Below are 16,255 nucleotides of genomic sequence, written 5' to 3' on the forward strand. Positions count from 1 at the left end.
TTAGGGTGTATTACACAATGGGTAAAGGATAAAAGTGCCGGTGTAAGGGATGAACCAGCCACACTAGTATTGCAGGAGAGGGACTAGGAAAGGTGAGCTAAAGAAATATGGGAGGGCATTAATATGCTATGTTGTAAGCGTTCTTAAAGAAGTAGGTTTTGAGGGATTTTTTGAAGGACTAAAGGCACAGAGAAAGACGGATAGGCCACGGGAGAGCATTCCAGAGGATAGGGGCTGTCACGGACCAGGTGAGCAGGTCTAATAGGAGCCCAGGTGCAGGGGATACGAGGGGCTCTGTCTGTACCCCACAATGCATGATGGCTTGGGGTTGGTACAGACAGGCGCAGGAAATAAATCACAGACAGAAGATGCGGATTAAGAGTTGTATTGCATATGATGGTACAACAATATATAAACAAGGAAAGTCACTTGGCAGGAAGCCCTCTGGTTGGGGCACACACAGCAGGAAGTCCTCTGGTTAGGGCACACAGAGCAGGAAGCCCTCTGGTTAGGGGCACACATGGCAGGAAGCCCACTTGCAGGGCACACACGGCAGGTTGCCCACTTGCAGGGCACACACGGCAGGTTGCCCACTTGCAGGGCACTCGACCTGGGAGTCCACTAGTGGGGCGCTGGCCACAACTCAGGAACAACACAGGAACCAAAACAGCAGCAGATCAGGAACCAAAACAGGAGCAGATCAGGAACCAAAACAGGAGCAGATCAGGAACCAAAACAGGAGCAGATCAGGAACCAAAACCGCAGCAGATCAGGAACCAAAACAGCAGCAGATCAGGAACCAAAACAGCAGCAGATCAGGAACCAAAACAGCAGCAGATCAGGAACCAAAACAGGAGCAGATCAGGAACCAAAACAGGAGCAGATCAGGAACCAAAACAGGAGCAGATCAGGAACCAAAACAGGTAGTCCTCTAACATTAATGTCAAGGCCCAAACTGAAGAGCTGGGCGGGTTTATAAAGGCTGGCTTGATCAGGTAATAAACTGCAGCTGGACCTGATAATCACTCTGAGTGGTTCAGAGTGACAAGAGCGGCCACTAGAGGTTGGAAACGGCAAACTAGTAGCACAAACTTTAAACAAGTCCAGACAGCGAAGAGTGAACGTTACAGGGGCAGCCCTTGAGAAATCTTGTAAGCGTGCATGAGAGCTAGAAATCAGAGGAGAGGATAGAAGGAGATCATTGGATGAGCGGAGAGACCGGTTAGGAGTGTATTTAGAGATGAGTGAGGAGATGTAGGGATGGGAACTGCTGTGAAGGGCTTTGAAAGCAAGAGTGAAGATTTTGAAATGAATCCTGACAGAGCAATCACATTCTTATCATGCCCGCAGATTCCAGGATGTACTCGTAGACTACTTGGCATGATAGGAGTATGATTGCCCTATGTACCCCGTCTCACTCCATTCTCCCTATCTACCCCCTCCTAACTATCTACCCTCTCCCTCTTTGAAGTTCACTTACCTTTCAGAAGTCCTGCGGTGAGGGTGCAAGGCCTCTGCCTCCCAGCTCTGCCACTGTATGGAACAGTATAGAGTGATGGGAGTTATGATGTACTTTAGAGCATAATTATATAATGAAAAATACATTGGAAATGGTACAGCATAACACCCATCACTCTCACACTTACCAATCCACACATATACACCAATCCACACATATACACCAATCCACACATATACACCAATCCACACATATATACACCAATCCACACACATACACCAATCCACACATATATATACACCAATCCACACACATACACCAATCCACACATATACACCAATCCACTCCACACATATACACCAATCCACTCCACACATATACACCAATCCACTCCACACATATACACCAATCCACACACACATACCAATCCACACACGTATACACCAATCCACACATATACCCCAATCCACACGCATACCCCAATCCACACACATATACACCAATCCACACATATACACCAATCCACACATATATACCAATCCACACGCATACCAATCCACACATATACCAATCCACACATATACAATAATCCACACATATACACCAATCCACACATATACACCAATCCACACATATACACCAAACCACACATATACACCAATCCACACATATACACCAAACCACACATATATACTAATCCACACATATACCAAACCACACATATATACCAAACCACACATATATACTAATCCACACACATATACACCAATCCACTCTCACTGTCACTCTATGCTTTCCTACCTTTCCTCTTTAAGTTTCTTTGCCTCCTCTTCGCTCTTCTTCTTAGTTCTTCTGTCTTCTCTTCTTCCGGGTCAGAGGGCACGGAGACCGGTGGGCGCGGCTTCAGTGCTGTGCGCCGGGATCTGACAGCAAACCCCGGCGCACAGCAGCTGTTGCCGCGGGGATCACAAGGGAGCGGTATCGGAGGTCTGTTAAAGACCTCCGATACCGCTCCCTTGCGAGCCTGCTCCTCCAGCGGCGGACATTACTGTCCGTCTCTGGAGGGGTGCCGGGTGCCCCCATACTGGCGGCAGCGGACCCCGCGGCGGCAGGGGCGTTGGACCGCGCTGCGGCGGACCCCGCGGCGGCAGTGGCGTCGGACCGCGCTGCGGCGGCGGCGGACCCCGCGGCGGCGCCCCCTGTAGTGTGGCGCCCTGTGCGGTCGCACAGGTCGCACACCCCAAAGGCTGGCCCTGAATCCTGAAATGCACAGGCAGTCAGTGAAGAGACTGACAGAGGGGAGAGACGTTAGTACAGCGATGTGAGAGGAAGAGAAGTCTGGCAGCAGCATTCATGGTGGATTGTAGAGGGCTGAGATGGTTAAGAGGGAGACCAGCTACGACAGCGTTACAATAATAAAGACGGGACAAAATCAGGGCATGGACAAGAGACTTAGTGGCATACTATGTTAGGAAGGGACGAATGTGGGCAATGTTTTTAAGATGGAGATGACAGTTTTTAAAGACAGAATGAATATGGGGTGTGAACGAAAGGTTGGAGTCAAGGGTGTCACCAAGACAGCGTGCATAAATAGATGGGGAGATGATAGCACCATCAGCGTACAGGTTGTATTAAAAGCCAAAGGATGAGATCAGTTTGCCAAGGGAGGAAGTGTAAAGAGAGAACAGAAGGGGTCCTAAAACTGAGCCTTGGGGTACCCCAACTGAGAGAGGTGTTATTGGAGAGAGAGACGCTGAAGGTATTATCAGAGAGGTAGGAAGTGAGTCAGGAGAGAGCAGTGTCACGGAGGCCAAGATCATGAAGCATTTAAGGGAGAAGAGGGTGGTCAAAAGCAGCAGAAAGGTCCGGTAGAATTAGCATTGAGTAGTGGCCCTTGGATTTAGCAGTGAGTAAGTCATTAGTAACTTTAGTAAGGGCGGTCTCAGTAGAGCGTCTAGGGGGCGAAAACCAGATTGAAGAGGGTCAAGAAGGAAGTTGGGATCTAGAAACTTAGTGAGCTGGATATAAACAATTCTTTCAAGAAGCTTGGAGGTGGAAGGAAGCAGAGAGATGGGACGGTAATTGGAGAGATCAGTCGAGTTGAGGGAGGACTTTTTCAAGATAGGAGTAATGGTAGCATGCTTGAAGGAGGATGGGAAGATCCAGTAGTGAGGGAGAGGTTGAAGATATGAGTTAGAGTAGGGGCAAGGGTAGATAAAAGAGACTGGGTGAGATGGGAAGGGGTGGGGTCAAGGAGGCATGTGGTTGGACAAGAGGAAAGAAGAAGAGCATGTACATCTTCTTCAGTGAAAGCAGAGAAATTAATTAATGTAGTGAAGGGAGAAGAGGTCAGAGGGTAGCGGGGCGCATAGTCAGAGGGAGGGTGAGGGCAGGGTGGTGACTGTGCAGATATGTCATCTCTGATAGTTGGGAATTGAATGTATTAAAGAGTCGTTTAGGGTTGTGAGACAGGGAGGAGATGAGGGAGGTGAAGTAGGTTTCTTTAGCAAGGTTGAGAGCAGAGTAGTAGGAACTTAGCATTAATTTATAGTGCAGGAAGTCAGACATGGAATGAGACTTTCGCCAACTATGTTCAGCAGCGCGGGAACATCATTGTAGGTGTCGGGTTACAGTCGTGTGCCAGGGTTGGAAACGTGAATGTTGTGAGGAGCGAGTAGTAACTGGTGCTACATGCTGAAGAGCAGATGTGAGAGTGGAGTTGTAGAGAGAGGTAGGGTTTTTAAGGCACAACATGTTTGAAATTGGAGAGGGAGTAAATTGATTGAGAAGTTCTGAAAATGAATAGAGCTCAGGTCTCTGATTAGGTGGGGTTGGGGTGCAAGGGAGCGAGTATGAGGCAAGGTTAGAGAGCAGGAAAGGAAGTGGTTGTCACGAACGGGGTAAACAGATATGGTAGGGGCCCAGGTGCAGGGGATACCAGGGGTTCTGTCTGTACCCCACGATGCATGATGACTTGGGGGTTGCTCCAGACAGGTGCAAGAAACAAACCACTGGCAGAATACGGTGATATGATCTGTATTGCAGATGGTGATATAAACAACAAATACAACTGTTAAGTCTCTAGGCTGGAAGCCCGCTGTCGGGCGCATGCCAGGTAGCCCTCTGGGTGGGGCGCACAACAGGTAGCCCTCCGGGTAGGTAGCCCCTGGTGGGGCGCACTAGGCAAAGCTCAAGGGAGGAACAAGTCAGGATCAGGTACTCAGGAAGCCAAATAGCAAGTCAGGAATCAGGTACACAGGGCCAGAGCAAAACACCAACTTCAATGCCAAGGCCCTCACTGAAGGGCTGGGCAGGTTTAAATAGGCAGGCTTGATCCAGGTAACAGGGTTCAGATGAACATGGTGATCAGGTCTGGGAGCTTCAGAGTGGGAAGGGCGGCTACTAATGGTTGCTGAAGGAAAAGAGCAGCACAGAGGCTTGAGTAGTCCAGGCTGCGAAGGGGAATTAGAAAGGTTAGTGAGAGAGCACATGCTAGAAAAAATATGGTCCAGGTTGTTACCATCATTATGAGTAGGGGAGTTAATGTTGTTGGCGATCAAAAAAAGAAGGTAATAGAAAGAAATTTTGAAGCCATGGGACTCAATAGTGTATCAACTGGGATGTTGAAATCCCCAAGGATTTCTTCCCCTGGTACAGAGTACCACATTTCCTCAATTAGTAGAGAATCTAAAGACTGTGGAGCTCAGATACAAAGTTGGGATACCCTCGTTTTAAAAAGCCCTTTTTTCCCGAATGTGGAATTTTATTTTATTGTACAGGTCTCCTGGCATCAGCTGTTATTGGTATTTCCTATAATTGTGTAAGAAACTAATAAGTTCCTGTAAAATTTGACCAGACTGTTTTATCACCATCTGGGTTGCTAGGTGCTAGGAAGGAATCCATTGTACTATTGCTCTCCTGAGCATGAAAACCTTGTCCTGAGAGACCTTTGTTTATTTATTTGTTGATGTAATTTTCTCTTGGGACAGTCATTCTTGGGAATAGCTATATCAATTTTACTGGCCAAAATTATGAAGGTATTTGTATCCATTATTTAATGGAAACATTTTGTGTAAAGCAACCATGGAGCATGCATATAGTTTCTGAACATTTCTTGTTGCAGTCAATCTTGTATTGGTTTAGTTGGTGCCTCGCGGCTCACTGCGGGTTTGGGATGCACCCTCAGGTTCCCCTAATGTCAGCACCGCCCTCTGGATCCTCGGCTATACTGCTGAACTACAGATAATCCCATGACGCCTCACACACACACGTCTCCTATGACTGCTACATTTCTTAAAGGGATATTTGCCGCCTTGCACTTTAAGCTTTGTTTTCACTCCATAGGCGAGGATTGTGATTGAAGGGCTATCTACTCTCAGCACACAGCAGTACATTGCCTGTGCTAGTGTCTGGTGCGTTGTGGCTTCTAGATTGTTTATTCTTTGTGTGCTAGTTATTCTGACTTTTGGCTTGTCTGAGGAGAAAGAAGTGCAGTGGGAGGATGAGATGATGTTGTCTGCTACTCCTAGCAGCAGAATCAGCAGCATTGCCACAAGCAGCGGAACACAGCTGAGTGGAGCAGCTTTATTTTGTGAAGAGGCACTTGGGAGTATAGCGGGACAGAGCTAGCAGCAGAGAGGAAAGTAGTGTTGGTGAAATGGTCAGATTTTACCTCTGTGAAGTTCCTTTGACACCTAATGTTGACTCATGGATTGCGCAGCAGCTGCTATCATGTCTACCAACCACTGTTCAAAGTGAATGCGTGTTTTCTATATGCCCCACATATGTTACCTTATCTGATGCAGCAGATTGTCTTTCTTAACCCCTTAATGACAAAGCCCGTACATGTATGGGCTCAAAATGCATTGTTTTCAATGGGTTTAGGGACCGCCCATTGTCCTTAAGGGGTGAATATCTATCTGCCCAAGTTGAGGTACCCATCTCTTAACTTGGAGTGTTAATTTTCCCAAAAGTAAACCAAAAAAATGGTAACGGTAGCCCCCTCTGGGTGCGTCTGTTTGCGATGCGGCAACCCCTGGTATCTCCTCTAGATGATTAGCCTGCTAGAGCTAGGGCCTAGTGTTTGAGCTCTGGAAATCCACTCCCAAACATCTGACTGAGTGTTTGGATTTCTAAAATGTCACACCCAATGGTAACGGTAGTTTCTCTCCCCTGACTACAGCTGTTTGTGGTGTGGCAACGTCTGCTACCTGGACCAGGGCAGCCAGCTAAAGCTAAGCGTTGGTATTTGAGCCCTGAAAGTCTGCTCCCAGATGTCAAGAACTGACAGATTGAGGAATGGTTTGCCCTGTGGATCAAAATGTTGAGCAGGTTGCCAACTGTCCATTCACTTTCCTGTTCCATTTTCATTTAAGTTTTCCTTTACTATTTCTTTGCAAATCTTGCTTTTTCCTATTCTTTCTTTTTTTTGCTTATGATTCAAACAATCAAACAAACAAAACACACACACAAACAATAATTATTATTATTAGGTAATATAAACTTATAAGCTAAGCTTAAGGGTAGAATTCAAAGAAAACAAATGCATCATAGCCACTGCATCATAACAGCCCCTCCCAACCATCTGTCCAACTTCTCCACAACATGCAGTACCCAAGCATTCTGGGCCTTGGCGGCAGATTACCCAATCTACTTTCCTAATGATTGAGTCCCCTGCCAGAAAAGGTCTAAACTTCCTAGCATTGTCTTCCCTAATCTGCATTAGAGAAGCTACTCACCTGGCTGCTTGGTGAATCAGCCGGCCCTATTAATGCCAGATCTGAACTAATCTCCTCGGCATCCTTGCACAAATAGGATCTCTTAACCCAACACACCATACCTCCCAACATTTCAAAATGTGAAAGAGGGACACTTTCTTTTTTAATCACACTTAAAATGTGTATACACGTACACTGCCCTTAAACACACATATACACGTACACTGCCCTTACACTCCTTTCTCCCCATCTCTTTATCATTATTATTATCTTTTACCTCATCCTTCATCCTCCATCCGCCATCCTGAGCGCTCTATATTGCTAATGTCCCTCAATGTTGCCAGTTACCCTCTCATCCACTATCTTGCATTCCAAATAGGCTACTTGCTCACTTTTATCTCAATAATATAGCAATTTCAATTATTAACCAATAAACAGAGGGGCAATTAATACGATTATGCAGAAACCCTTGCGGTGGGATAAGGGGACTCACAGGAGGGTTGTCTCCTCTCTACGGGAAGGAGGACAACCAATTGGTGAAGCTCAATGCTGACCCTGAGACGCTTCCTCCACTCCTGGAAAACAGCACTCCCACTCCCATCATGCCTCCCTTATCTATCACAAATACGTTTAACCCCCTTTCCGAGTGCACCTATAATGCATTACATTGAGTCCGGTTTTTGGTTGTGTGTGGACTTTTAAAATTAAAATTATTTATTTATTATTACTCCCAAAATTATTTATTTGGCATTTTGGGGAAATAATTGTTGGGAAATGTTTTTTCTTTTCCGGTATATAATGTGATCTGATGCACTGTTTCACCCAAACTAGGAATCAACTCTCTATCAAAAAATAGGTTTCACTAAAGCCAAAATACTTTATAAGATTGTCTCCTGACAGTATAACTATTTCAAAACTACAAAATGTAAATGATAAACATATTTAAATATATTAACCCTTTCACTGCTCAGGATGTAATGGTCTGTGGACCTCCAGTGATGACGTCATCTGACAACTTTATTAACAACTGACAATTGTCAGTTAAAGCGGTATGGGGGCATGCTGCTTAGATGCCTGTATACAGACCCCTAACATATACCATTGTAAAAAAAGAATACAAAACATTAAGTTAAAAAAGTAAAAATGTATAAGGCATTCCAGGAGGCAGAGTGCTCTATTAAATGCCCCCTTAACACCACTCTGCCTCCTGAAATGCCTTATACCTCCCTATATGCCACTCTGCCTCATAATAAGCCTTTTAACCCCTAAATGCCAGAGTGGCATATAGGGGTAAAAGGCATTCCAGAAATGCCCTGTGCCCCCATTTAACTAACACACATGCCCTATGCCCCCATTTAACACACACACACCCTATGCCCCCATTTAACTAACACACACACACATGTCCTATGCCCCCATTTAACTAACACACACACACCCTTTGCCCCCATTTAACTAACACACACACTTACTTACCGGTGCTTCCAATTTCCTGCTGTATTGCCGGGGCAGCGGGTTGACGTCTCCTTCCGCTGCAGCCGGAAGATGGTGGAGTTGGCAGCGGGGGTTTGTATGTGTCCGTCGCGCATACTTTCCCCGGCTGTCAGAGATCAGAGTCAGATCTCTGACAGTCGGGGAAGGTCTGCGCGACGGACGCAGACAACCCCCGCTGCTAGCCACACCTCCTTCCGGCTGCAGCGGACGTTGTCTACGCGCATCGCGTAGACGTCAACCCGCTGCCCGGGCGGGGGATCTGGATCTTAGTCTTCTAATCAGACCTCTATTTGAGTTCTGATTAGAAGACGACCCCGATTAAAAGAAGAGGGGTATTTTTCAGAGCATTTGGTCTGAAAAAAACCTTGTCTTATAATCGAGCAAATACGGTAAATTCGGCAGCTGTAGTGGGTTTAGGTTATTGAAACTGTAGCTCACTGTATAAATTTAATTCATGATTCATGGAAAAAAATATATTTGTAATATACATATATTGAAATTAATGTAAGCTGACTCTTTAGTTTAAAACATAAAAGGGTCAGCTTTACTAACATAACCAGGGCCGGACTGGCCCACCGGGAAACTGAGAGATTTCCCAGTGGGCCGGCACTGGTTTTGAAACAGCTGTGAGTTTTGAAACAGTCGTAACAGGGATATAATCTTTAATTATGGGGAAACAGCTTATTGATCCAAGGAGAAATCTGACTGCCATTTTAGGGTCAAGAAGGATTTTTTTCCCTAGTTAGTGCAAAATTGGAAAGAGCGAAACTGGGGGGGGGGGTTGCCTTCTTTTAGATCAACAGCAACAAATTAACAGATATAAGAAAGGCTGAACTTGATGGACGCAGGTCTTTTTTCAGCCTATATAACTGTGTAACTATGTAAGACCACCTCCGCTGGCCGCTAAAATCATTAAGCAGGCGGCGGAAGCAGTCTTATGGCCACTTTAAAACTTGCTGCTGCATCGGTTGCTATGGTATCTCAGCGTGCCGGTCCACAGACCCGCATCCTGCCATCCTGTTTGTCCAGCCCCTTTGTAGACGCATTGTGACGCTCAAGGGGGCAGGGTCACGCGGAACAGCATGTCATGACAGGGAGGTCGTCATGTTGGAGGAGAGACGCCTGCAGGGGAAGGAAGCTGGAAAAATGTAAGTATTTGAAAAAAAAAATAGTTAGAGTGATAGGTGGAAGGGGACCCATGTTTCAAGGGGAGGGCTGCCTTGGAGCAGCAATTAAATACAAAAGGGGTATAAGTACACAACAGGGTGGTTGGGGCATTGTATATAAATCGATTAGCTAAAGGGGGGTAGCTGGGGGCAATACGCATGGGTACATAAACCAGTACCAAAGGGGCCATCAATACACAAGGGAGGGGGCTGGCTGGGGGCACAAAAGCACACGAGGCAATATACAAGAGTGTGGGGGGAATACATTAAAACTAAAGGGAGGGCTGGCTGGGGGGGGGTCAATACACAAGGGGGAAACACACTTACAACAAACCAGTGTGGAAAGTGTTTATGCCTTGTGTAGTTTAACCCGTCCTGATGCGGGTATCGGTGTGGCAGAGCCAGTCCTGGTGTATGTGTGTGTGTTTGTGTGTCGGTTTGGCAGAGCCTGTCCTGATGTGTGTGTTTGGGTGTCGGTGTGGCAGAGCCTGTCCTGGTGTGTGTGTGTTTGGGTGTCGTTGTGGCAGAGCCTGTCCTGTTGTGTGTGTTTGGGTGTCGGTGTGGTACAGCCTATGCTTGTGTGTGTGTTTGTGTGTCGGTGTGGCAGAGCCTGTCCTGGTGTTTATTTGGTTATTTGAAGCTTTAGAGGAAAAAACATCCTAGGCTCATAAATCAGTGAGATGAAAAGTAAAGGCAAAGGAAACTTAAATGTTGGTTCTTCAGAGTCTGTGAAACCTACTCCTGATCTCATTATACAGGGGGCTACTCCCTTTGGTTTCATAGTCATTCCCGTTAACCTTTTACACACACGCAGTGACAGGCCAACTCGCATTCAACTCAGTATGTGTTTATCTGATATTCATTGGGTGATGGAGTGTTAGGATGATTGAGTGGTATTAATGGTCAAATATTAATTTGTAATCTAAATGTTTTTTTCAGTAGCAAATAGTGGAACTCAGGTATGTATAAGGGGTGTGGGTACAAGAGCTCGACCATGAGATACAATATACGAGGCTGGCGTCCAAATGTTTCCAGGGCTGGTTTTCAGCCCTGGACATAACCCCAAAATGTCTAATAATAATTATTATTGTTATTTTTATTATTATTACTATTATTTATTTGCGGGTATCCTGTATCATAGTGTTATATAAACGGCTTTATTCATTACATGTAAAGAGCTGCACTTTGTTTGTGACGAGCAGATGGTTAACAGCAAAGCTCAGCGTCAATTTCCAGAGGGAACGGCTGAGACTTTGATCTTTTCTCTGCTGTAAGAAAGTTCCTGGTTATTTCATCATCTGATTTTCCTCTGACTGTAATTCCCGGGTCGCCCCTGTAATTACATATCTGCCCGAGACGCGTTTATTCAGAGATCTGTGTGTGAAGCCAAAAAAAAGTCCGAGAAACTTTTCAATGACAAACAATCTGATTTCTAAGCAAATCCACGGAGAACGCATTTACAGAACTGACATCATCTCCCGCTGGGAACAAGTGTGTGACTGCGATGTCGTTTCTACTGTGCAAAAGAAATGGCCAAGTTTAATGAATTTAATATTATAATAAAATCAAATCACTTTATAATATTATTGACATTGTACTTTATAATATTGCTGATAATTTAATTTGCTTACTAAGGAAATAACATGGAACTGAATGTTTTAAATATTGCCAATATTCAAACACCTCTTGAATCCATTATAGCAGATATTGATATCTATAGGGAAATATAAAAAAATAACTTGAAATGAAAGGTGGTCATAAATTTAATAATAATCATAATAATAATAATAATAGTAATTTATCATACATAATACTGTAATATGGACAACAGTATTTTTTATGATAAATATTATTTAATTGACGGTATCCTATATCATAGTGTGATAGGTACAATTTAATTTATAATAGTGAAGAATAATTCATAATATTCATAATAATAAAAGTGCTATTTGTTATTAATTTGACAGTATCCTGTATCATAGTGTTATATGTACAACTTTATAATTACAAAATATAATAGTAATATAGTATTATTATTTATCTGAGGGTATCCTGTATCATATGTACAATTTTATTTATAATAATAAAATATAATAGTAATATATTATTATTATTATTATTATGATTATTACTATTATTCATCTGGAGGTATCCTGTATCATAGTGTTATGTGAACGGCTTTATTTATAATAATAAATAAAATTTAATAGTAATATATTATTATCATTACTATTATTAATTTGCGGGTATCCTGTATCATAGTGTTATGTGAACAGCTTTATTCATTACATGTAAAGAGCTGCACTTTGTTTGTGACGAGCAGATGGTTAACAGCAAAGCTCAGCGTCAATTTCCAGAGGGAACGGCTGAGACTTTGTTCTTTTCTCTGCTGTAAGAAAGTTCCTGGTTATTTCATCATCTGATTTCCTCTGACTGTAATTCCCGGGTCGCCCCTGTAATTACATATCTGGCCGAGACGCGTTTATTCAGAGATCTGTGTGTGAAGCTAGAAAAAAGTCCGAGGAACTTTTCAATGACAAACAATCTGATTTCTAAGCAAATCCACGGAGAACACATTTACAGAACTGACATCATCTCCCGCTGGGAACAAGTGTGTGACTGCGATGTCGTTTCTACTGTGCAAAAGAAATGGCCAAGTTTAATGAATTTAATATTATAATAAAATCACTTTATAATATTACTGATAAACATTGATTTGAATATATAAAATATTACCAGCTTTAAAGGATGTATAAACCCATTATAGAAGAATCTTTAATATGGGGATATAGATAATAATAATAATAATAATAATAATCCACATTTCTAAAATGTATGTTTTTTATTTTATTATTATTAGAGGATCTCCTATATCATATTGTAACGGGTGCAACATTATTATTAATAATAATAATAATAATAAAAAATATGTTAACAAATAGAATTCTATGGCAAAGAAAATGTAAGAAATTCATTTAAATTTGTATAGGTTTAGCCCTTAATTTTTTTTTTTTCTATTAATGGCTCATTTTTCTTTTGTTTTAATGTAATTGTTGGGGATTTACCCTGTCCATGGGTTGAAAATGAGGATTCAAGGACATCGTATAACGAAGCTGGAGAAGACCCTACACTTACTTATTTTACATTTCACCATTACGTGTGGGGAAGAAGAACAGACACTTGCTGACTCTTCACTAGTTAACATCGTCCTTAGCATCCCTACCATGTATTAAAATGTATTTAATAATATTGCTTATTGGGGTTTATTGGGGTAACTTGGTAACCATGAGATAAACATTTTTGTCAACTTGCATGAAGCTTACAGATTTTCAACTCTCTTCAAAAATAAACCTGCTCCATATAGTTATTATCCGCGCTTAAAATGAATGACATCATGTTATGTTGTGTTCAATTTTTACCAAGAAAGGTATAAAAACAGACAAATCCATGTGGCTCGATGCCCTAACATGATGCTGGCAGTCATGTTTAACTAGTCACTAGTGGCATGAGTAGTTCCAGAAGACTGGAAGTTACTAACTGCAATACCACTTCACAAAAAACATAGCAGCGAAGATTCAGCTAACTACAGGCCAGTAAGTCTTAAATCGGCAGATGCCGAGTTAAGGGAAACCGTGCTAAAGGAGAGGATTATGAAATATCTGGAAGCAGCATATAGTAGATTATAGCATTATGCACACTGTTCTGTCAGAAACACCACAAGAGAGCAGACAATACAATAAAGCATCAGAAAATGCAAGAAGGGTGCTGGGTTGTAAAGCCAGAGGCGTTAGTAGCAGGAAGAGGGAAGGAGCTTCTGCCACAGATCTCTGGACAGAACTCACCTACAGTATTGTACTATTTCCACAGGCCTATTTCACATTTCTATACAAATCTTTTGACCTTTATGTTTGCCATTGAGGAGGTCAACAGTGATCCGGGAATCTTACCAAATATCACTCTAGGATATCATTTATTTGATTCATGTTCTAATGAAAAAAAGACAGTAAAAAGTGTCCTTCAGATTTTATCTGGACCAGGAAAGATCGTCCCTAATTACTCCTGCACTAAACGAGGGACCCTGGCTGGGTTTATTGGGGATGAACTTTCAGACACCACCATACCCATGGCACAAATCCTAAGCATGTATGGGTACGCACAGGTGAGCAGAATACGCACCGTTAGTACAATTGTTTAATATCTTTGATGTTAGTTACCTTGACTTACAAGTAGACAGTTACCCACTGCTTCAAGAGACGAGAGATGGTCAAGGGCTGTTGACAAGACCCTGCGATAGTAGGAGTGCAAGTGGAGTGAAGGCTGAAGAAGTGACGCAAGAGGGACATGAACAAGCGAACTCCACTATGGATGGAAATAGGGGAAGAGAAGGAGGGGATAAGAGAGAAGGACATGGTGAGAGAGAAAGAGGAGGGGAAGGTGACATTTTCGACCCAAGGGGTCATGCAAAAAAACTACAATAAAAAGCTCAATTGGGTTTATTTACTAAAGGTAGAGTTGGAAGGAATGTTTGGAGGAAAGTTTATTAACCTCTTTGTGACCCTAAGGACCCTCAGGGCAAATTACCAACTACCGTATATTCCGGCGTATAAGACGACTGGGCGTATAAGACGACCCCCAACTTTTACAGTCCAAATATAGAGTTTGGACTATACTCGCCGTATAAGACTACCCCTCTACCCAGCGTACAACAACCAGCCAATCACGGCAAGCGATGTACCTTACCGGTGATTTGCTGGTTGATTTGCTGACATATACATACGTGCACTGCCCTTACACACACACACACACACACACACACACACACACACACACACACATATATAATATATATATCTATATATATTTATATATATATCTACACATATGCCTGTCCATACATACACATTTATACACTGCCCTCACCACACACCCCTGCCTTTACACACACATGTATGTATATATATATATATATATATATATATATATATATATATATATATATATATATATACACACACCAGTGTGTGTGTGTGTGTGTGTGTGTGTGTGTGTGTGTGTGTGTGTGTGTGTGTGTATATATATATATATTTCTCCCCCCTTTCTCCCTTTCTCCCCATCTCTTATCTTATCTTCTGTCTTCTTTCTTCCATCCAGTTGTGGAAGCCCGAGGTCTGGCACTTCAGACCTCGGCTTCCCTGCTCTCTAATCACTAGGCGCCGGCTATTGATGCCGAGCGCCGGGACATGACATCATCCCTGCGCTCGGCATCAATAGCCGGCGCCTAGTGATTAGAAAGCAGGGAAGCCGAGGTCTGAAGTGCCAGACCTCGGGCTTCCCTGCTCCCTCATCACTACGCGCCAGCAATTGATGCCGGGCGCCGGGACATGACGGCATCCCTGCGCTCGGCATCAATAGCCGGCGCCTAGTGATTAGAGAGCATTGAAGCCGAGGTCTGAAGTGCCAGACCTCGGGAAGCCCGAGGTCTGGCACTTCAGACCTCGGCTTCCCTGCTCCCTCATCACTACGCGCCGGCAATTGATGCCGGGCGCCGGGACATGACGGCATCCCTGCGCTCGGCATCAATAGCCGGCGCGTAGTGTTTAGAGAGATTGGTGGCTTCGTGGGAAGCTCCGGCTTGGTAAGTACCCGGCGTATAAGACGACCCCCCACTTTTAAGAAGATTTTTTGGGGTTAAAAAGTCATCTTATACGCCGGAATATACGGTATATTTTAGTGTTTACTTTCCCATTTCCCATTTATACTAGCTGCATATAGAATTTATGTACCAATGTTTTTAAATTGTATTAAACTTATATAAATAATAATAAGAAAAAGGGAAATAACGGTTGGAGAAAAACATAGCAAAAACATCAAAATCTCTCCGGCCCTGTAGTGTATCAGCTCTGGTCCTTAAGAAGTTAACACTTAGGACTGTACATGGAATATCATTAACATATGCAGAGCAAGGGGTTCTGGTCAGTGGGTATGAACAGGAAACTAGTGACAGGGGAGGAGCTTGTGAGCAGGAAATAAAGTTATGAAAGGAAGAGATTCACCACTTTCCAATCATTTTGGAAGAGTATGCTCCTGCACAGGGCAGATTGTATCCGACGGGAAGATTCTCTTAGCGCGCTATATGCTCCCCTGTGATTAGGGTAATATTTAACCCGTTTGCTGCTGGTGTGGAGAGATGTAAAGCTGGGTAACAGTATTCCTTTCGGTTTCCATAGTTACAGGGGTGATTTAAAGTGACAGGCCTAATGTCTCATGTTTAGATTATACTATTTGTCCTGCGTTTAGAAATACCTAATGTTTTCATGTTTTTGTTTTTTTGTTATTGGGCAAAAAGTAAAAGTAGGATTTTGCTATTTCAAAACCAGTTTGTTTCCAAATCTAGTAATTCTTCCCTCATGTTCTATTTT

Source organism: Spea bombifrons, chromosome 1 (genome assembly GCF_027358695.1).
Source record: "Spea bombifrons isolate aSpeBom1 chromosome 1, aSpeBom1.2.pri, whole genome shotgun sequence".
Lineage (NCBI taxonomy): Eukaryota > Metazoa > Chordata > Amphibia > Anura > Pelobatidae > Spea > Spea bombifrons.